The sequence below is a fragment of the Lepeophtheirus salmonis genome, chromosome 7 (assembly GCF_016086655.4).
Source record: "Lepeophtheirus salmonis chromosome 7, UVic_Lsal_1.4, whole genome shotgun sequence".
NCBI classification, from domain to species: Eukaryota; Metazoa; Arthropoda; class Copepoda; order Siphonostomatoida; family Caligidae; genus Lepeophtheirus; species Lepeophtheirus salmonis.
This window is the reverse complement of record NC_052137.2, coordinates 28,437,872-28,461,423: the sequence shown is the minus strand read 5'-3', so window position 1 is coordinate 28,461,423 and position 23,552 is coordinate 28,437,872. Positions and strand designations below refer to the sequence as shown.

At 31.6% G+C, this 23,552-nt stretch overlaps 1 long non-coding RNA gene across 1 annotated transcript; it reads left to right on the top strand.

Annotated features, from left to right (window-relative positions):
* The first annotated feature begins 5,726 nt into the window (after nt 1-5,726).
* LOC139905974 (uncharacterized) lies at nt 5,727-6,815 on the top strand. The gene is made up of 3 exons (XR_011781148.1): nt 5,727-6,263; nt 6,315-6,454; nt 6,518-6,815. It is a non-coding gene; the product is annotated as an uncharacterized lncRNA (long non-coding RNA).
* The last annotated feature ends 16,737 nt before the right edge of the window (nt 6,816-23,552 follow it).

Here is a 23,552-nt window from a genome sequence, read left to right as displayed (position 1 = left end):
TCAGAATTGTTTATTCAAAAGTCCCCAATCAAGCAAAATTTTCTATTCAACTCTTAAAATGTTTTGTATAATTTCTTCATAATGATAAATTTGGATGCACATAGTTTGGTTGTCATTTAGAACGATTATAAATTTATATGCAGCTATAAGGGATAATTCCTTTAGAAATTATATCAAGGAAACGGATTTGACAATAAATTGGTATGTTGTATCACTGAAATACTTCCAACACAGAAATGAAATGATAAATTTGTAGCTCAATCCAACTCTGAGTTTTGATGTCTTGAAGATGAAAGAAAATAGTATTAGGACCAAAAGCCAAAATTTTAAATAAACATTACAAGTAAAAGTAGAGCCTAAAGGAAGTATGATAAAAAAGTTTATTATACTTGGTTTAGGAAAAAAAGCAAAAAGAAAACTTTTTTGTAGATATACAACATGTATTGTAAAAACATAATTTAATCAGCTCTCTTTCAGAATTTCTCGGCAAAAGCCATATATTTCTATTTTTATCCTAGAACTCTAAGTATATATGCCTTAGCACACTTGGAGCCAAGTATTTATATACAATGTATTTAAAATATTTAACCCAAGGAATATATGGTTTTAAAAGTGCCTTTACAGGTATTAGAGTGAGTGGAAAATTATAATTTTAGAAATTGATGATGGGGCTTAAGTTGTTCTTTAGCCCCCATCATAAAGTAATGAATACAAATTTGTGTCAATTTGGGATAAAGGGTAAAAGAATACATTCATACATAAATATGTTAGCATCTAAAAGTCTATAACAAACGATGGTTTAAAGGTTCGATGCATCTAGAATAAGTCATATTGACCTTACAAAGACTTGTAGCAATGCAGCACTTTTATGTTGTGATGTTCAGAGAGATGAAGCAAAAATCTCAGAAGACTTAAATATAATTTCCCCTCGTTATTTTTAATTGCAAGGTTCATTGCCTCAAATATCAAAAATGAGCAAGACAGCTTAAAAATGTCGGAGTGACAACAAAAAAAGACAACGCTCATCCGATCTTCTCTGAGCCGATGTCAGTGCCAAAAAGGCTGCAGAGACTGTGGCATCTGAACTGCCTTCAACATCAAGAAGTCCATTACAGCTCCATACTCCCAAGAAGAACCAAAAGTTATGCTACAACAATATGACTCCCTCAAAGTGACTCTCGTTCAATCCTGACCTCAAAACCCTGCACTTTGCAGTTTTGGGTCATCTTTGAGAATAATATTTCCTGCACCTCTCATCCAAATTTGGATTCGCTCTGAGCTGCTATCATGATAGTATGGTACATCATTGAAACGGCCTTTGTCGCCAAGAATTGCCAATCTGTTCGGCGTTTTGTTGAGACAGTTATTGCTGCTGAAGGAGGAGTTATTATATAAAATATATAGCTTAGTATAATATTTAAACATTTAACAAATTTGGTTTTAGTTGTCTCTTCTTGATTCATAAAAAGCACGGTTGTCGGAATTAAGTCATTCTACTGCAAGTTTGCAGTCCCTACTCTGTATAGTAGAAAATCAGAATTTGAGAAATTGATGATGGAGGGTATTTGAAAAGTTGTCAAGCCATATAAAAACTTTTCCATACCAAGTTTCAAGACGAAGTTCCCAGATTCAGTTGAAACATTATTTACATACTTATTTTGTGGATTTCATAAATATTTTTTCCATTATTACCAATTACTGTCCAAAATTTGATCCATCAATAACTTGAGTTGTATTTATAAGGTATTTTTATCTGATGGTTCAAGTGTTATTCTCATTGAGGAAAAAAAATTGGTCCACAGATGAAATATTGTGTTATTTTAATCTTTATGAATCAAGAGCAAAACAATAATTTTGATAAAATAGGTTGCAGAAAAAGTAATTTTGTATTTTCCATTTATTTCAATGCCATACATGAAGTATTGCAATCCCGATTTAGGCCAAGTATGCCCTGTTCTGTTCGATAACTTGTTGCCAAAGAGAATCCCACTTCAAAATGCCCTTCTCGAACAAGCCCTTATTTCTATTGGCAAAAAACTCTAACTTTCACAGACCTCTATTGAGGCCAAATTTATATCCCCAAGCGCGTTGCCCATTAAAAATTTTGAAAAAATTTCAAAAAAAAAAAAAGTTTTTTTGTTTCGTACTGTGGATTTTTGACATTTTTCTCCGACAAGAACAAGTGGTAATCACTTGGTGCCAGGTCCAGACTGTATGTGTGCTGCCTGGCGTTGTCTCGATGATGTCTATAGTCTCCTATTCACCAATGCTGGTCTCTATCCTTTATCACCAGCTTCAAACGTTATAGTTTTTCACAGGGAAAGGCAGAATTGAGGAGAAAATAAAAATTTGAACCCATGTATTGCAGCACGAACCAAAAGAGTTTCAGCCTCGTATACATCACACTTTTTATTTGTCGCTTTCGATACATTTCCCCCTTTAAGGTAGTAAAATGTAAAATATAGCGAATTTCTTCCTTTGATATCTCCATACTAGAAGCACGATAATTCATGACTGAACCAGCCAAACGCAATACTGGACAATTTTAACGTTTCTACTATACACTCACACTTTTACTTTTAACGTATGATCCAATGTGACCAATAATGAACAACATATACTTAGTCTGAAGAGGGGCTCAAAATTAATTTTTCCTCAACATTCTACCATAATAATTACCCAATAAATAGTTATTCTACTTAAAAATAAGTAAATTAATCTTGTCTCCACGATAGGCTGAATGGGATAAAGGAATCATCCTTTTATAGGAAATCAATAATATGAAGAAAAAAAATGGATATTTTAAAAGGGTATGAGAAAACTATTGAACCCACTCCCTTCAACTCATATTTTATACAAATTAGAAAGTTGATCAAACTCCCTCAAGACGATCCACCCTAATTTATATATGTTTAAAAAAAGTAAGGGATTATCATATGTATCAAATAATATATAAACCATGAAATATGATTCCTAGGGAATTTGTTTGGCTAAGTTTCAAATATTAAATATGTAGGACTGTGAACAAAGATATTTTATTGTTATATATAAAATATTTTGAATGTAATATCCCAGCTAACATTGGTATGAATACAAATATATAAATATATCAAACTAACAACATCAAAAAGATGGCTTTAAAATATTACCTTAAGCTTTAATACATTTTTGTAAATTATATATTAGCCTGTTTCGAAATGATTGAGACAGGGTCGTTTCAAGGGAAAGGAGAAGAGTTAGCCTCAAAATTCTAGTAGTATCTATTTTCTAATGTATTTTATGGTGGAAAAACATTCCATATGTATTCAGAGACTAAAAAATTAATGCCTACATACACATTTCCTCCATTCGTCGCTGGACATGGAGACTTACAATTTTCGCTCGTTCTTTTTGATATGCTAAAAACTTGGCAAAACAGTGTCTGAGGTCCACACCAACCTCACTATCGTTTACCCTGATGCCTATTCTGGTCGTGCAACCATTTTTTGGTGGGGTGGTGAGATCAAAGATGAGACTTTTAACATCGAGAATGGTGTCTCATCAGGGCGTCCCCGGGAGACAAGGACAACCAACAACATCGCCCAAGTCAAATGCCTGGATGATAGAGTATCAGAAAACAACAGGCAGGCAGTTTTTCAGCCTAAATAAGGAATTTCTTCACATGTGGGCCAACAAAAGTACCCAGGCTATAGGTATAGGCTAGACCACAAGGCAGTTCTTAACGCAGAGAAAGATCGAAACGATCCAACAGAGTCCTTAAAGCGCAGACCTCAATCTCTATAACCGATTTCTCTTCTGTAATCTGAAGCACCTACTCCGAAATTGTTTTACATGTTAAAAAATGATTCATACAGTTTAGTTATCGAAGAATAAGCTGCAAATACTTTTACTTTGTGTTGAAACTGGGTCCAAATTTGAATGTTCTTTTAGTCTAGTTTTAAGTAATTTTTTCGAGAGAGGTTTAGATCAATATTTCGGTCCAAAGCGAGATCACAAAACCGTGGATCAAAATATAATGTTTTCTAAATTGTGAACCAACTTTTTTTTCTTTGCAAATTATAGAACAATTTTTTCCCCATTTCTTGGTTTATGAGTTGTGCAAATATAAGTTATTTAACTTCAAATGAAGTTATTGTAGGTCAATGCCCACGATTTGGACCACAAATGACTTCATCAATAACTAATATATAGAATTGGTCTAGAAAAAATTTTAAATGTTACAAATCCAGCCCTAATTTTATTTTGGGACTGATCTACGAGATAGGGATTGAAATACAGAAAATTGAAGGATAATATTAATTCCGAAATATATCCATAGTGAAGTTAATCACTCGAACGAACCACCTCCAGATTAAACCACAGACTCCAGCCTGGGCCTGAACCTGACACAAACCTTGATAAAGAACTCAATGCCCATGTTGGCTACAACTTCGAGATGGATACCTACAAGGAGTCAACAGTGTTATGTGTACGTTATTGAACTCTCTCCAAGATACCACACATAGAAGTCAAAGGGGTTCAGATCTGGATAGTTAAGAAGCCACATTTATTTTGCCTACAACATAAAGGTCTTCAAAATGTTGGTTTTTAAAGAATACTTCCATTTTTTATGAACTGATTTAGACCAATCACACCGATTAAAAATTCTAGCATGACACCAGACCTGTTAACATCCATTTAACCTCTCTACAATGATTATCCATGAAGTTATTTGATTCTTTGGGCAAGCGCCCGTCACGGAGGCACAGAATATTGCCATCAAGGCGTTAGTATTCAGAGGACATCTATAGGAGTTGTATTTTTTCTTATACAGTTTGCCAGTTGATTCTGATGAGCACGCTTTGATAAACATAGATCTCAGGGTTGCCATGATATTGAGGTTTAAACTAGTTCTGGACTTAAAATTCCCACCCTGTAGACTAAATTAGAGGACGATAATCTTTTGACAAATTTGTAAAATAATTTAAATAATACTAATAAAACATTATCCATGACCAATGACCATTATGTTGAAAAAAAATAAATTATATATATAATAAGGAATCCAATTAGTATATGTTTTTTTTATCAGTGTCACATTGTTATACAAGATCCCAGAAAAAGATAAAATGGACATCTTTAGTACGTGGTTTGTTCTTTAATGAGTATTTTATACAAATAAGTGTACTTATTTTATGTACAGTTTTTTTTTTTTTTTTTCAACCTTCTTTATTTAGTTTATATATTATATTGAACATACATATATAAATAAACCAGAGCAATTGCGTAAATAATTACATAAATAAACATTATAGTTTATACTTAATGCTCCGGGGTAGAATTTGAACTAAATATCAGTCTTTGAAAAAAAAACAGTAAACATGCAAATTAAAAATTATGATAAATATTTGTTAAAATTTCTTAAAACCCTTTTTAAAATACTCTGATGATTCGGTGAAGTTAACGGAAGGTACTGGATTTCTTCCCCTGCAAAGTTCCATGACTCACATCCTGATTTAGAAATTTTCATTGTGAGAGAGACGTAGCGGGGTGCAGCTGCCCAGATGATACCTCTAAACTCATCTTCCCGTAGAGGTTAATAAATAGTTAGTCGGCTGGGGATGAGGACTTTACAATTAAGAATTGCAAAGTCTGTATCCTTCGTTACTTCAGAAGTTCCACCCTTTTTCTTTGAAAAATCAAGAACGTTAGCATTCCCGCCTTTATTATTCAATATTAATATAATGTTAGATAATGCTAGTCGATAGAGAATTGAATAAAATTCCTAAAATAACGTATCCTTCTGTCTGGATTTCTGGAAATGGAGGCCCAGGGATTTGGAAAATACTTACCGGATGAGAAACAGATGGCTTGTCGGATTTATCGATATAAATGTGCCTTTAGTATCCTGTCTAGAATTACACGCCACTCATTATCCTCATCTCATAACAAGAGTATGGATATTCATCTATAAAATCAAGTTAACGATGAATACATCAAGTCAGACTCTGATCTCACAAAGATGCTGATTGTATGTAATATAACCTTATCCATTGCTAATCATCTATGTTCAAAAAATTTATGGAGAAATACACGGGTAAACCTATCCCTTCCCGAGGAACCATTATTAAATTAATGGAGGATGTTGGTACTGATGTCATTTATAGAAATACATATAAAAATGTTTTGAGTCATCCACACCAAATGACGATCAAGTTATCAGTAAAAAGTATAAAATTTTTACTAATTTCGAAATGGAGCTCTGAATTTTGTACTATCTAACAGTAAGTATTCAATTTTTTTAAATCTAACCATAAAATATAATTATATTTTAGCTAAACATATCAAGAATTATGATACACAACTCATTGAATAGCAAAAACAACTACTTAAATGGTCACAACAACGGGGGTAATAACTTTGGATGGTTCACAACTAGTTTGTCTGAGACTAGTTTCTTCACTTAAAGACTTGGGTATGATCATTAGGTTTTCCAATATTACATAGTCAATAAATATTACTTTTTTTATCACTTAAGGCTTAGCTATGGTTGATAGGCTCCAAGAAATGGTGTTCAGAAAACTCATAAAAGGCAAAAACAACTGCTTAAATGGTCACAACAAAGGGGGTAGTTACATTGGGTGTAGCATTATAATTAGAAATTGTGTATATCCTTCATAATAATAGTATGTTGTTATATAAGCATAAATAACGGGGAAAATATCTTTTTTGATGCTCTTAATAAGGAGTAATATCGCCGGACATTACTACATAATTAGCTTTTGCTTTAAATCTTTAAGATGGATTTATTTGTAACATGTTTTTTTATTAGTATATTTATTGTTTAATTTTATGATTTTGACATTTACTTTATTATTATTAATTAGTTAGATTTCATCGGTAGAGATATATCTATTCTGTGCACAATTGTATATAGCAACTTCCACATGAAGAAGAGGGGTGGTTATCTTTTTGATTAAACTCCACGTCTCGCTTGTGTTTTGCAACCTAAAGTTATGACATATTTAACTGGATTTCGATGTCAGAACAAGAAAATATTATTTGGATCAATCTATTATTTCATTCTGTATATATAATTTATTGTTATTAGATATCTGATTCCAATTGTTTAATTTTGTATATTTAACATAAATGTATGATGGTAAATTTTTTAGTATGTTGATTATATTTAATGAAAGCCTTCTTTTTTAAACTTAGAACTTCAAATATATTTCAAAATACTCTACTTTGTCGTTTCATTAGCTATTATTCTGAGAATAAGGTTCATAATGAATTACAATTTCATGGAGTGTGACGTTATAAAATCTACTGTAACAATGATACCATATGTATTTTCCCCCTTCTCCTTGCACGCGTTTTTCTCTACAATATTATCAACTTTAGTTATTATATAGTTTTCCACAGTCCTTACAGGGCATAGTATATTTAATACAATCTGTAGAGATTTGTAATTGGACGGAAAACTTTTTATCATAATTTAATCTTCTTCAAAGAAGACAATATTTTTTCTGCAACCCATAGGGAGGCCCAAACGCTTACCATGAGCTCCCTGAGCCCATTCACAGCTGCATCAAAATTTAGGTGGACCATCTTAACGTGCTACGGGCATGGCATTGAATAATATTTTGAAGAATTAACAAGTGGAAATCTTATTCTACCGTCGTTGAGCAATTCTTCCCAATTAAAATTATGAACATTTAAAATATTTTGCATGATTGTGCGTTCTTCTAAAATTGAGGGGTCCTTTAAATTGATAAAAACGAACTTTTTATTTATATTTTTGCGAATGGCTGAGTCATTTTTAAATGCAGGGTAAGCATCCAAATTATTTTCTGAGCTGAGCCCCAAACTGGAGAGATCAAAGATGTAATTTTGTTGGTCAGATTAGTCCCCATCATAAGCCAAATGTTCAGTTTTTGGTTCGTTATACTTCTTCTCCATTCTACTGCTGGATTTCTTGAAATATCCACAAAAAACTGGAGCAAATTTTCGGGACAGTAAGAGATAGTTGGGCTACTCCACCAGGTATTTAGGTATTTTTATGGCTTCGATACAATTCTTATAAAACAAACAATTAAGTCATTTGTCTTCTTCTAAAATGGCTTTTTCAGCAAGTTGCGGACTTGATGTAGCCTTATATAAAGTTTAAGGTATTATCAAATTCCTATAAAAGTCAACTCTTTTTTGAAGGTTGAATCTTTTCCAAAAAGAAATTACTTTGTTAACGGAGGTCGAAATTTCGTTCCAGTTATCTTTATGAATACCACTGCTATTCCATTTGATACCCACATTTCCAGCATATTTCTAACTTTACAACTTCCGACTTTAAGATCCTCTTCAGGCTTGCAGAAGCCCAAAGCTAAAATGGAGGTCTTATTTTTATTCACAGTCAATCCTGTTTTATCTTGAAACTTCCGAAAATAATTTAGTAGGACTTTTATTCTTGCAATTAGCTGAGACTCAGAAATCGCGTCTACGGTTAAAGTTTCCTCATCTGCATACAAATCAATAATATGCTGAGTTCCCTCAAAGCTAATCCCAAAGCTTCTGTACCTCTTTGTAACACCTACAACAAGTTCTTTCTCGTTGATTGTGGCTATGAAAAGAAGTGGAGCCAAGGGGCATCCCTGACGACAGCTCTTTTCTAAGATGATTGGCTGGCTTTCTAGTCCATCCAATGAGATCGTTGAAGTGCAGTTATATAGCAAGGCAAGTATGGGGTTAAAAAAACGTTTTGGAGGTAACTTTTTTACATATATAAGAATTTGCCTATGTGAAATAGAGAAGAAAGCATTGCAGAACTCTATAGCAATTATTGCTCCAAACTTTTTCCTACTTTCCAATGTGTCCATTGCAGCTTGAATATTGCGTGAAACATAGGAAATTTTATAACGTTTATCTTATTCCAAACAAATCAATTTATGATCAGAGGACGGTTCAGGTTTATAAAATGCTTTTTTTACCATATGAGTCAATGTAGGAGAAATCAAAGCCAAAGTCAATTCTGGAAGACTGATTTGCTCTCCTCCAAGAAATACATTCTTCCAAACTGATTTTTTGTTAAGTCAACAAGATTGAACTTTAGAATTATATTTTTTAGAGCAGTAATGTTTGGATAGTGTGAATCAAATTTATGGAGATCAACATTTGAATCCCCAATTAGCAGGAATGGAGTTGAATCCTTAATTTAATTATTAAAAATTGCTTGAAAAAAGGAAGTGGACCTTTCATTTGGCCCATAGGTATTTATAAGACTGAAACTCATCCCATTTAAAGACATTCATTTGGCCCATAGGTATTTATTTATCCCATTTAAAGACAATGACGCTTTTGTAGGAGAACTCTTTAATACAGGAAACATTTTTGCTTTTCTTTGAAATAAGAGTCAAGACTCCTCTATTAGATCAATTTCATACTAATGAAAAGGTGAAATCTTTTAGGTAAGCAAATGGGACAGTTATTATGGCAAGAAGAAGAGATCTCTGATTTAATATCCTGAAGACAAACGATGTCAGGATCCATTGACATCAAGTGATTCATTACTGCATGTCTCGATCTTCTATCTTTACCCCCTCTTGTATTTAAAGAAATTATTCTATTGATCCCTATATTCAATTTTTGTTCCTTGGGAATTTTATTAGGAAATAAGTCTACAATTTATGTCTGTATTTTTTTGTTCAATAGCTTCATTTTATAATAATGTAAAAAAAAAAAAAAAAAAAAGGATAACAGGAGTGGTCCACCAACTATCAAGAAGCACCAGACTCAGAGCTCTTTGACTGCTCTCTTACAGAGAAAGATCTGTTTCCGGTGTACTTCTTTTTACCAAAGAGGAAGCACGAGTACGACTTTCCGGAAATGTATGGCCGTCAAAATGAGGCTTGGATTAGTTTTTTGGGTTTTTTACTTTCTCCATGATTCGTTTATCATTTTCTAAAATAGAGCATTCGTTTCCCTTATTCTGGAAGATTCTTCATCTTTTCTTCTACAGTTTGGGTCACACTAATCTCTTCAATTTGTTTTTCGGATAGAAAATCTTTATCAATTCTGGAAGACTTATCTTCATTTTTGTCTTCTACCAATTGTCCTTCCTTAATCTCTATAATTTGAACTTCTGATGGAAGACGTTCTTGCATGACCTTTCATATTCAAAAGTTTTAAGTCGTTTTTCCAAGTAATAATGTTTCATATGTCAAAAATTAAAGCATCTTTGACACTGAAGTTTCACTCCAGAGAACTTAATTAAATTTCCTTCCACTGGTAAAATTTGAGGTATACCCGAAGATCAGCTACAATTTCCACGATGTCTCCCTATAACTTTTATATTTTCCCTCCGCTTTGTCATCAATTGTGTTTTTTTTTTTTGGGATATTGATTTATAATTTCCCCAAATTGCTTCATTCATTCAACCACATTTGCCTCATTTACTCTTTTGAAAGAATTGATAAGTGTCACAACCAATTTCTTCTTTTTATTAATACTAACCTTGTCAATTCCTTTTATTTAAAGGAGACATCCTCTATTGAAGCGTCCATATTTTTTATTTTCATCACATTGTGTATTTTAAAATAATTAATTCGACCCCTAACGTCTATAGGGAATCAAGTAAAAAAACAAGCTTGACCCAGACTAAATCTAGGATTAGCTTCCGCAATTTATTGCTCATTAAAACCATATTTCATTGCTATATCGTATATATCAATGTGTTTAAAATTATCCCTTCTAAAGCATAAACCTTTTGTATTTTACATTGTGAGAACAAAAGTCTCCCTTTTAAAGTTATTGTCCAGGTTCACCTGAACCGCTGCATCTCTATGAATGTTTTTATCTTCTTTCAAGACATTTGAGTAACCTCTTCTATCAACCCTCGATGATATGTAAAGTTATATTAGGTTAGGGGAAAAATAAGCCCAGGCCAATCCCCTCATGTCCATAAGGGCCCATGCAAGAGATGTCGGGATTTCACAGCAAAGAGCTATCCAAAAAGGGGATAGAAAGATTCTTGGGAGGATCGAGACACCACTTTTGACACCAACAATGAAATAACCCCATGTTCTTCGCTGCAAAACTCTTTTGAATTAGTCTTTTAACCTCTTTTTATACCCTTTCGGGGCACCTACAGCCATGATGCCGATCCCCTCGACATGCACCCAAAAGGCCTACAGAGTCGGTCATCCAAACACTGAGGCCCTCAAGCTACTGTCAGCCAACACTGCAACACCATAACAGAGAAATATATCTGCAGCGGGTGCCAGGCATTGCACTGTTGCCTGAAAGCCACTATTCCCTCTAAGGGCAGCTATATTTAAGCTATTATGAAGAGAGCTCAGATACATATTTATTTGGAATAATTATTTTTGTGGAAATTATCTTGTTAAAGTTTAAAATTCAAGATCTTTAGATATTAATGGAACCCTCTGTCTCCTTAAAAAAAACGTTATTATATTTCAAAATGTTATTATCTTTTCATATACTTTTTTTTTATGGATGAAGGATCATTTACAGATGCCTTAAATAACATAAAAGATTGTTATCCTTTGTTTCCTATATGTATATATAATTAGTTATTTCAAGTGTTCTAAAAGAAAAAAAAGATTAAGGAGATTTTCATTCTAAAATTGAACACTTCGAAAAATATAGCTCATCTTTTAACGTTAATTATTATTTTTTTAAAGAAAATAACGAGGCATTAATAGTGTTGGATCAGTCTAAAAACACTAATCCGTTCTATCCTAATAAAGTTTGTCATTCCTAGGACAGGTACTTATTGGTATTTTATGGAACTGCAACCGTAGAATTGGAGCTGTGTAGCCCAATAGACAATGCGCTCCAGAGAAATTATTGTATTATTGTCAAAAAAAAAAATTCCCCCTTTTTCTGCTTTTTAATTGTATCTTAGGTTTTTTTAATCTGTATTTTGATTTGCTTATTCACCTCTTTTTTTATGCATTATTTGGACATACATGACTAATCATAGCCCCTTTCAAGGAAACAAGATACCTCAAGCTTAATGTAGCAGATGTGTAGCTAGATCTTATTATTTTATGTTCAGGCAATCATTCATATTTTTTTTATTTTGTAATCCAAGCAAGCAGTAAAGAGATTATAAAAATACGTTTTTACATCATCTCTATTTTGCAGAGATTGATGTCACATAAAATAAAAGTGCTACAAACAGACAAACTTTCCTCTATTAATATAGATGTATATTTACTTTCATGACAATTCCTAGTTCAAATAAAGTAATGTTCAAAAATAATGTATAATTATATATAATTGGTGCATATCAATCTGACTAACTAAAGGAAATTTTTCAAATAATAATTTATTTTCCAAATTGGGTGAATTTGATCTTCTTTCTTTTTCTTTTCTTTTTCTTATATAAAAATTATGAAAAAGTTAAAACCTCCACATTTACAAAATATATTCATTAGAACAACCAATCAAGTAAAAACAGGATCATTTCACTTAATTCAAATAAGATAATAATAGTTAAATCGATATTACATTCAAAACTGCGGTTTCATACTGTGGATCAAAATTCCATCGTTTACAAATCTGGAGCAATATTTTCAGTCCCACTCAATTGAATACATTTATATTAATTTAATGGATACCCAACCACTCTGCATTGCTTATATTCATAGTACAAATTTACTTGGAAGCACAATTTACTTGAAAGTACTTTTCTATGTCTTTGTATGTATTTTCAGATTTTTGAATTTTAAAGCATGAAAATGCGTAATGAAGCTATAAAACAATTATAGCATTTGAATTTTCAATACGTAATCTTTGGATCCTTTGCATTCGATTGGTCAAAAAAAAAAAAAAAAAAAAAACAGATATGGGCATTAAATTAAAAAATCGTCTGTTTATTATTTATTGTTGTGTATTTCGTTATTTTAATGAAGGATTGGCAATTTTTTTTTTTTTTTTTAAATAGGTAATAGTATGAAATCAAGGTATTGACACTCCAAACAAGGATCGGTTTAAGTATGAATAGAGTCTGGGGAAAAGATAAATGTACAGAACTCTATTAAATCTTTCATTTTTTAAATTAGATTTTCTAAAAACTAATTTCCTGTTCTTTTTTCCAACTGACTTTTTTTTAATAATAAAAGATCAATCTTATTATAAAATGGTCTTTTTTAAATAGATTTTGTTCACATTAACTTAATGATACTTTTATAAATAAAATAAAAACAATTTTATTTACTTTCTTTATTATGAAAGGCTGTTCTGTTTGATTACGCAGTTCAACAGCAAAAATGGTACAAAAACAGTATACTCTGTTTAAGTGTTACTGATCCCTTGATTCCAAATATGGCCTTATTTTTTCTCTGCTTGCTTTGTGACCTTCAGAAAAAGCAATTCATTTTTTTTCTATTTCGGGTATTGAAGATAGAAATAAACTATAATAATATATTCTAAAGCCTAATGTTAAATAATTCTAAGAATATTTTGAAATGCTCTATCATGATTATAACTTGAGTCATGATTGTTTAAATTTGAAAATAGATGCTTTTTATTTAAAGTTCATTGCTTCAAGGCGAATATATTCAAAAAGTTTTACAGTATTTCATTTGATGGCTGAAAGTGTGAACTTTATTTAAAAAAACAAACAAACAGAGCTTCCCAAAATGCTCTAAATCTTTGTAAATTTGAGATAAGGCCACGACAATATTTTTAGGATAAAACTCATTTTTGTATTGATCTCATAAGAAAAGTCCATAAATTTAGACTGCCGTAGCTGAAAGAGAGAGAAGGAAAGAGATGGAAACTAAGCGCCAAATCTTTGAAATGAAATCCTTCTTGGCTCTTGAGATTAGGATCCTGAATTCTGGATCGATATTCATCAATGAAGAAGTGTACATGTGCGTTATGAAATTCTTTGTAAAGTGTCCCGGAATGCTAGGATGTTATTTTGAGACTCCCTGAAAAGTACGACTCTTGGAATCCCTCACTCGCCACGGGTCTGCAACGAGTCATTTTGTGTCTATGTAGCTTGAAATAAGGATGCATAAACAGTATAACTCAAACTATTGAATTTTTGGAATCAATTTAAAATGAGAAATCTATTTTCTCTGTGTTAATAGATGGAGAAGCGCTGAGGAAATTGTAACGTAACTTTTATATATTTATAATAATAATATATTATATTTATATATTTTAAAATATTTAGGATATCCCGAGTTTCATACCAAGGAAACGAATTATAACCTTTAAGTCCACACAGATTGACCATTCATTTTTAATGTAATTTATTTTTTCTAAAATTATTATCATCTTTTTATGGGTTTCTTTCATGCCCATTGCATATAAAAGAGGAACAAATGGAAGTATATTGCTGTTGTGCAGTAATACCGCTTTAATGCTTGTCTGGAAAGAGTCAATAAATAAAAGTCAGTCATTTATTATATACGTAATTAATGTAACTACAATAAACAATGCCCTCTTCAAGTGAGAAGTTTTTTTGGAAATCGGTATTTCGTTTCCTGTAAAAACTGATTCTAGTCTCTTTTTTTCAAAGAACATCTCTTTAATCTTGAAGCTAAATGAAGACTGTTTTGTGCAATGTAAATTTCGAATGAAAACATGAGGTTTGCTTGAACAGTTTGATGGGACCTCCGTATATTCATCTTCTAGGTCCTCACTGGTACTTTCAATTATTTCAATTTGATTCGGAGAAACAGGTACTTGATATTTTTAATTGTGAGGAACTGACCTAAAAGCCGATTTCAAATTTGGATACATTACAGGGTGTTTTGCACGTTTGTTAATATCTCCTACTTTTGTCATTCAAAAATAAATGCCTGTGCTATGTTTTGCTGGCTCTCTCCTTGTCATAGGTAAGGCAAAATACAGATGACGAGAACCATTAATCATCTACACAGTGATAATTTTTGATGCAGGATAAACAACATACATGGGGAGCCTATCTTTGATCCTGATCTGCAACTTTAACACAAAGATAATATTCATAACATGTTTTGATTAATGGTATTAAACGTCGTTTCTGGTCATACAACAACAGTTCACCACGAATAAAACAAAAATTTGATTTCATAGAACATATACTAAAAACATTTCTAACTCAATGGCTTGAAACATTCTACCATTACCATTTCCGTCATTGGCTAAAAATAGATTACTTGATTCATCAATAACCCAGACTCTGGTGATGCATCAAGATTAATAAAGTCTATTAAGGAAATCATAGAATTAATATTCCAATGAATAATTATTTTTTTAGACATACATACATACATTATGATTTGATTTAATTCATGCTTATTTTAAGCTCCATGGAAAACCTGATGACTTTTTGACGGCCCGTAATGAGTGATACAACCTACTTTTTAATCTTTTGTAAAGAAAAAATTGTCTTTTATATTATTTGATTTACCTTACCTTACCTTTAAACAAGTGATATGGCTTCGATAATTGAAAAATATAAACATTTTTGATATTTAACAATTTTATATTTGTCTCTTACTCAGCACATCTCGAAATTGAGAGAACAAGATGATAATACTCTTTTGACAAGCACATACAATAATTTACATAAAATTAGTCAAACATTATACATGACCAATGACCATTATGTTGCAAAAAAAAAAAGGACATAATCCAATGAGTAGTTTTTTTTTTTTTTTTTTTTAGAAGTATCATTGTTATACCATATTAAATAAAAAGATCAAATAAACCTCTTTAGTGGTTTTTTCTTAAATGAGTAAACAAAATAATAGACATAGGTAAAGATATATTTCAACGAATTTCCAATATTTTGTTCAACTACTTCCATTATTTCATTAATAATAATAGAAGGGTATTCATTGCATAATTTAAAAAATATGAATCTCCAAGGATTTTTGTTTCATTTTGTAGTGATCCCATTTTTTATGAGGGTTACCTAGCAAATAGCCAGCATTATCATCATATTTTTCCGATTTCAAAACCAATTTTATGACGTTATGCCTCGTAAAAAGTAGATAAAGGCAATCAAATTTTCAAAATGGGATCACTTAAAAAATGGAACATCCTTAGAGATGATTGTTTTTAGATAGGACTTTTTTTAAATTGCACATTGAATATTTATATGAAATATAAGCTATGATATTATGGATATTATCAATAAGTTATAAGAATCTAAAGAAAATGATCGTTTTTCATCATTTTTCACCCTAAAAATGGAAACATAAAATATAAAACAATATAAAGAATCAATCAAAACACTTTTTAATCATACAAAACACTTTTTTTTTTATACAAAACAATTTTTAATCATACAAAACACTTTCTATATGTTAAATTTCTCCTACTTATAATTTAGGAACAGTTTTAAGGAAAAAATGATTTTTAATGACAATAGTCTTAAACTACTATAAACCCAAATATTTTAGAATTCAGATGAATCAGAGAAAAACTGAGATCCATTTTGGATTCTGCGCTAAAGGATAATTTTTTGGTTTGTGTTGCACAACAGTAGTTCGAAAGTTTTTCTTTTTTCTTCAATTCTGCTCTCTACTGTGAAAAACTCGACCGTTTAAAGCTGGAGATCGAATAGAATGATCATATTCACTAGGGACAGATATCGGATATTTCGAACTTCAAGGTAGACGTGGGTATTTCTTAGTGTTGGATTCTTATTATAAATATCGAGTAATTGAATCAAATTGTGTTCGAGTAAAGACTCAGACGAAGAAAAATATTTATTCATTTAATAAAAAACTCACTACAATAATTCCTGTGAATGGCATAAAAATTGAATTATCATCAAAAATGCAAAAAGTACAGTGCTTCAAATGTTTAAAATATGGATACATTAGAGTATCGTGCAAAATATGGCACTGCTTTAGAGGACGAGAAAGGCAACGGACCTTGCAAAATTATACGGATAACTGATGATGTAAACCCATTCTGGGAAAAAAATGAAAGCAAATTAATGGGGAATGGACAGAAAATGTTTTAGAAAGTATGGAATGACAGGAACTAGTTTTGAAGAATAGTAGATTTGCATATGTATCGGATAGGTCAATCTAAGGAAGATATCGTTCCAGGGAGAGGTTTTTTAATAAAAATTGTGAATTCACGGCAAATGAGTTTTCGGAAAGTGAAAAAATTTAAAGAGAGTGTTTTTTAAGAGAAGTGAAATTGGCCGTAGTGATAGTTTTTTTAATTTTATTGAAAAGGATAGGAAACAATATGCTGAGAATACTTTTAGTAGACAAATCAAAACTAAATCACTTTCTAGATCAAGTAAAAAAGAAGAAAGATAGGGTTGGCTGAATAAGAGGCCTTAATAGGATGACAGACTGTTCATTATTTTGCATGAAGTACAGAGTAGTTACTAACTTAATAACCTCGGGTAGTTTAGATGGTAAAACATCGGTAGAGAGAATATGTTTCTTCTGTAAATAATCACTGGAAACATCCCAACATTTTGTATTCGAGTGTACGCATATAATTAATATAATGGACCAAGTGATTGAGTATTGTTGTTTTTTTCAATTGTAAGTTGCATCTTGTCCATGAAGATTTTCCTTATTTTTATACCGGCCCATATCAAGAGGAAATTAATAGGAAAACTACCAGAGTACAAGTTCTGTGATATCAATTTAGATGCACAAGAATTCCATTGCCTAAGGAGTTTACTGTAATATTGAAGAATATTGTATTTAATATGTTAAAAAAATTAAAAATAATGTTTTTATAAAATAATGAGTTCGAATATAATAGTACCAAGGTAGAAAAAAAAAGATGAAAAAGAACTAATTTGTTTACCTCGCCAAGGATGTTAATAAATTACAGAGAGCGGGGATTAAATTGACGCCTACTTTAAACCTTGATAACTTGATGACGACATTATCAAATAAAAAACCAGTTACCAAACAGGAAAGCTAATCTCGTCAGCTGACGATACGTAGTTCAGTTAGCATCATGTCGACATCATATGAGGAGATACAGCGCTATAAGTGGAACGAGGAGCTTTCGAGGTCCGCCGTAGTCATGGGATTGGTTAATAATGGAGATGAAATCTCCAATTCAACGATTGTTTCAACCTTAGGAGTGAATTTACGGGCTGTTCAGCGTATCCGTAAGAAGCTAGAGGACACCTGGGATGTTGATGTTACCATAAAGAGGGCACCCAAGGAGGAGGGCGCCGACAGGAAGGGTCTAAAGGTCAATACAGAGGTCTACCTGGATGTTATAGAGAAGGTAGTTCTGCCCTGGATCCAAGGGGTGGCTGGAGACAGGCCCTGGGTGTGGCAACAGGACTCAGCACCCTGCCATGTGTCCAAAATCTCAATGCAGTGGTTAACCGAGAACTATTATGACGTCGTAACCAAGGATTTGTGGGATCCTAACTCTCCCAACCTTAATCCTCTGGACTATTTTGTCTGGGGCTATGTCGTGAGACATACCAACAGACATCTTCATAGCACCAAGGCCAGCTTGATGTACTCCATCAAGGAGGTATTCGGCAACATGGACAATGAGATGGTCAGAAGAACCTGCGGCCGGTTCAGAGGCTGTATTGAGGCCGTTATTGATGCCAACGGTGATTATATCAAATTAGTGGCTACTCTATACCTATATGCTCGTCATAGTTCTGATTTACAATAAAAAAGTTTAAAAATGTATACTTTGTGTTGTTGTTTGTAGACAAATATTTTGGCGACAGTTTGATCCCCGCTCCCTTTACATAGGGGAACATTCATTACATATAAATGAATTCAAGGCTAGAATGCCCCAAAGAGGATTTTATTTTGTGAGTTCTCACCCTGTTTGTTGTAAAATTTGCTTTCTACAAGTTGCAACTTGTATAATAAAAGGGTACATGTTCCAAACAAAAAAAGAGATGAATAATTTTAAACGAATGAATTATAATACTTTGGATGAGGATAATGCAGTAATTGGATATGCTTTATACAGTAAATATATTAATGGTGTAATTTTTTACTATCATTTTACAAAATACAAAAAAAAAAAGTATTCTGGGGAATATTAAAAACCTATTATATTACTTAGAATTACATAATAATAATAATGTAGTTTTAATTGATCAAAATGAACAGTAATACATATATGGTCATTCAAAAGACCCTTATTGTAATTAAATAATGCATTTAAAGGCAAAGAAATTACAAATTGTATAGGCATCTTAACTTGTACACAACTTATATACAAAATAATCATATTGGTATAAGTAATTAAATAAGAGTGTTTATAACTTTTAGGGCCAATCCCCTCCCTCTTTCAAATAATGAAAGCCTAGCAACACCCCTGAATAGGAGTATTATTAGACAATACACCAAGTTTTAATATTATCATTTATTAGTTAGGAAGTCATCAAGTCGTGTTATTTTGTTGTAGATGTTAGAATTAGAGAGATTGAAGTTTTTGTTGGGTTTTTTTTTGGATTAGAGATATATAATTTACACAACAATGTCATAATATTAAAAGATAAAACTTCATATGAAAATATTTGTTTGGCTTTCATTATATGTAGTTTTTAATGGTTTTAGTAAGACCCACATTATTTGACATAAATACTCGAAGCATCTTTAAATGGTTTAAATAAAACAAAGAGTCAAAACAAATAGATAATAACTATATTAATAAGAACAAATTTTTTGTTTGTGGACTTATTTTTTTTTTTTTGGTGTATTTTTGTAATGATAGGGTAAGGAAGCGTCATTCTTAATACTTTTGCCTTTTATTTTGGTTCTGAGAACTAGGACTGTTTAGTGAGGAAATTATTCTAGCATCAGAAACCTATGAGTCTGGAATATCAGTTTGTATTTAAGCTTTGCTGTAGGATATCCCAGGAGTAGGTCAGGGATCAAGAAGGTAAATATTATTCTTACGGGATTTTCTTCCTGTTCGTACGCCTGCGTAAACGTCCAGTTGTTCCATGAGTAAATATGAGTTTATATTCCAAGTGATCTGTTGCCCATCCCTCCAAACTAATTGTTGGTTTTGACTAATGTGCTTAATAATCTCACATTTAGTTCTTTGATTAACGTAATAATTTGTGATAAAAATTGTGTGCATTTCTTAGCTCAGGTGGTTTTTTTTTTTTTTTTTTTTTTTTTTTGAGTTGGCAAACTGAACACTAAACTTTTTATCCTAAGCTGTTGCCATGATTATTTAATTCCTATGGAGTGAAATTCCCTTTTCCATTACATACAACATATCATTGATATATACCAAACCAGTTGAAAATGTGTGTGAACTCCCTGTTCACTCATTTGGGCGCGCTTTTTTTGACGTAATTCTTTTGAGCTAGCCTCTTTTCAGCGTGGATCATTTCAGCTTGCTTCTATTTGGCGTGGTATCATTTTGGCGTATCATATATATATTAAATTAGAATTACCTTGTATCAAAAGTAAAGGATCGTATCATCACTAAGTAGTCGAATAACAACAATAAATATAATCATGTTTATGATAAGCAGTAAGCACTTTTTAATTTATATTATTGATGGGGCATAGGACCCGTTCTGATTACTTCGTGTAAGTAGTATGTCTGTTGGAGGATTCTGACTCCTCAAGTAACGCAATGGTCAATGGAGATTATCTCTTAGTGGTTCGAAGTAAGAGGTTCTCAATTGTTGGAAAGGGGAAGAATCTCTTGCTCTTCCAATGTGCTGAGACTGAAATTTACTATTCACTAAAGGCTTAAGAGTAGAAATGGAGTGCGAGGTGGGATGATGAAAAGTTATTGGATCGAGGGGGAGATCCTGTTCTACTGGTTAAAAACTGGCTAGGAAGAGTATTTCAATCACTCTTTAGTAGGACTATGGATGCAAGCTGAGGATTTCGAAGATCAGACCCTACTTAAAATGGAAATAGTGGGGTGGGGAAGTGCTTTATTTTGTTCTCTATCATCATGAGTCGAATGGCCTAGCAAATCTTGCCTCATAACCAACTATTTTAACTCATCAAATAAACAATATTATATATTTTTTATTACATATCGAGCTTCTTCGCTAGAATGTGGTCAATCGCCTAGTGAGGTGTTAAACTATCTCCTCCTTCACTAAACTCTTTTAACTTTCTGCTATCAACTATATCATTCAGTTTTTAAATTTTCATAATGTACTTAGATATATCATACATGTTCAATATTAATCGAGCTCAAGAGATCATTACATGGGTTCTTGCTATTAATTCCCACTTTAAACAGTTGCTGCATTGTCGATGGCTATCAAATACAACTTCAATCATTTTATTTTTTAATTATGATATATTTCATACTTGATTTTTTAAGATTCTATATTTTGAGCTTGACTAAAAAATTTAATTGATGGACCAACACTTTTTAAATCTATAGACTATGAGAAAATCTGCAAAGTATCAGATATTCCATTTTGTACCTGTAATGTATTATTTTTGTAAGAGTACCCCTGGGGGTGTGATAGCATTAATATTCGTGATCTTCATTTAGAATGGATAACATCTTATCTAACCTAAATAAATATCTTGGACATACCAAATTGTTAATAAAGAGATTGTTCTACAAAACGTTTATTAATATGTTAGTCTTCTTTTAGTTACATCAACTGCATCCAAGTCATTTATGAATATGTTTATATTTTCTTTAGTTGGAAATAAACATTATTTTGTAATACTAGGTATATTCTTGTCATAAAAAAGTCATCAAAATAGTGGAGAAATATATTAAGAATAATCGGATATTATGTAATAAACATGAAATGATTATGTAAAAAACAAACTAATAATAAGATCTTAATTTGTCAGTTATCCCTAATATAATAAATATAGAGCTCTATATAATGATCTTGCTAACATAACTAAATATGATGTCTTAGGTAAGCCTTGTAATTTTGACTATTCTTCCTCTAGAGATATATGTATATATTTGTAAATATATAAATGATACTCATGAATAAAATTTTCTAAAGCATCCCTATATTCATATTGCTAGAATAGTTTGTAACGCAGACCAGTAATAGTTCTACAACTGTTAACAGTATGACTTTTGATAACTTGCATGACTACAATCACAATAATGAAATAGCATTTGCTTGTCGAAATAAAGTTGAAGGAATTCATTAAGATACACAAATAAGAGATAAATCATAAATAGGGAATTAAATTTTGAGGAATATCTTTTATGTTTTAATCAATTTGTTTAACCAAATCATAATATTATTTTGTAACATTTTAACTAATGTCTTCAATAAAGTACATAATAATTAGCCGTTATGAAAAACATTTAGTTATTATTTATAATAAATTTATTAGTGTGGAAATCGTAGATCTTTGCAAAAAGCAATATTCCAATATGGTGAAAAACTGTTTAGAAAAAGATTATCGACTTAATAAGTTTGGGAATTGCAACGACATTTCAGATATTCCAATTGAAGTATCTTTAAGTTTAGAGGTCACTTATATTCTTTTTTTAAAACATAATCACTTAAAAAATCCCAATAGTAATTTTTATGTAATTACATAACATAATAGAATAATATACTTGGCATACAAGACGTTCGAGAAAATAGATATATATTATCTTTAAGAATATAAAATTATCTTTCACTTGTTTTCAAATGACAAAATAGACTCAAAAGTAATGACGAAATCAAGGTGAGCTTGATTTGCTCAAGTTTATCCATATAGATCGCACATCACAAACTCCATCTTATAAATGAAATTATGCCAATGTGATAGATCAGGACACTAAAAGACTCATACTCAATGAATGTTTTCTTAAAACATTCATTGAGTTTGTGAGTTGACTTAAGGAGGAATTGACTCTATAATTTCATGGAATGAGCTCTGGATGGAAGACGATGAATCTGTGTCTATTCCTTACCAGGTCTTTCAGTCAATTATTCTGTCTTTTGATGAAACTCCTTAGTTCTTATATAAGTAAGTATACGATTATTCTTTACAAGATCAGAAGTCACTATCAAAGACCTTGATGTGAAGGGACAATGAACGATCCCTCCATTAAAAGAGACGACATTCCTTGAACAAAACATGAAGTTGAGCCAAGGATCAGAAGGCATATGACTAGGATATCCAAAAAGAATAGTATTAATTCTTAAGAGGGGAAATGATGGGAAGTGGAAGTCCAGTAGAACCAAATGCTTCGTAGGAAAGATCCATCTTACATCTAACTTCGTTTTTTTTTTCTTTCAATGTTAAGAATACAACGGCAATTTTGATTAATTCAAACGGATTATATTGACATTTTCTAAATCAAAATTAGAACAAAATATGGAATATTTTGACTAGATTTTTGTAAATTAAGAAACGTGAAATAAATATAACTATAGCTGTATTAATGTATTCATTTATGCATGAAAACCAAGACAAATATGAAAAATGTTGATGGCGCTGAAAAGAGCTATGCAGAAAAGAAGCACGCTGAAAATAAGTTGTGCTGTAAAAACTGCGCCCAAAAGAGCCCTGCTTTTAAAAAGAAAGACGCTGAAATGTATGACCTCCATCAGATCAGCTACAAGGAGCTGTAACGAGGGAGGAGGGAGAGAAAGAAGTACATTAGGGCATAGGCAA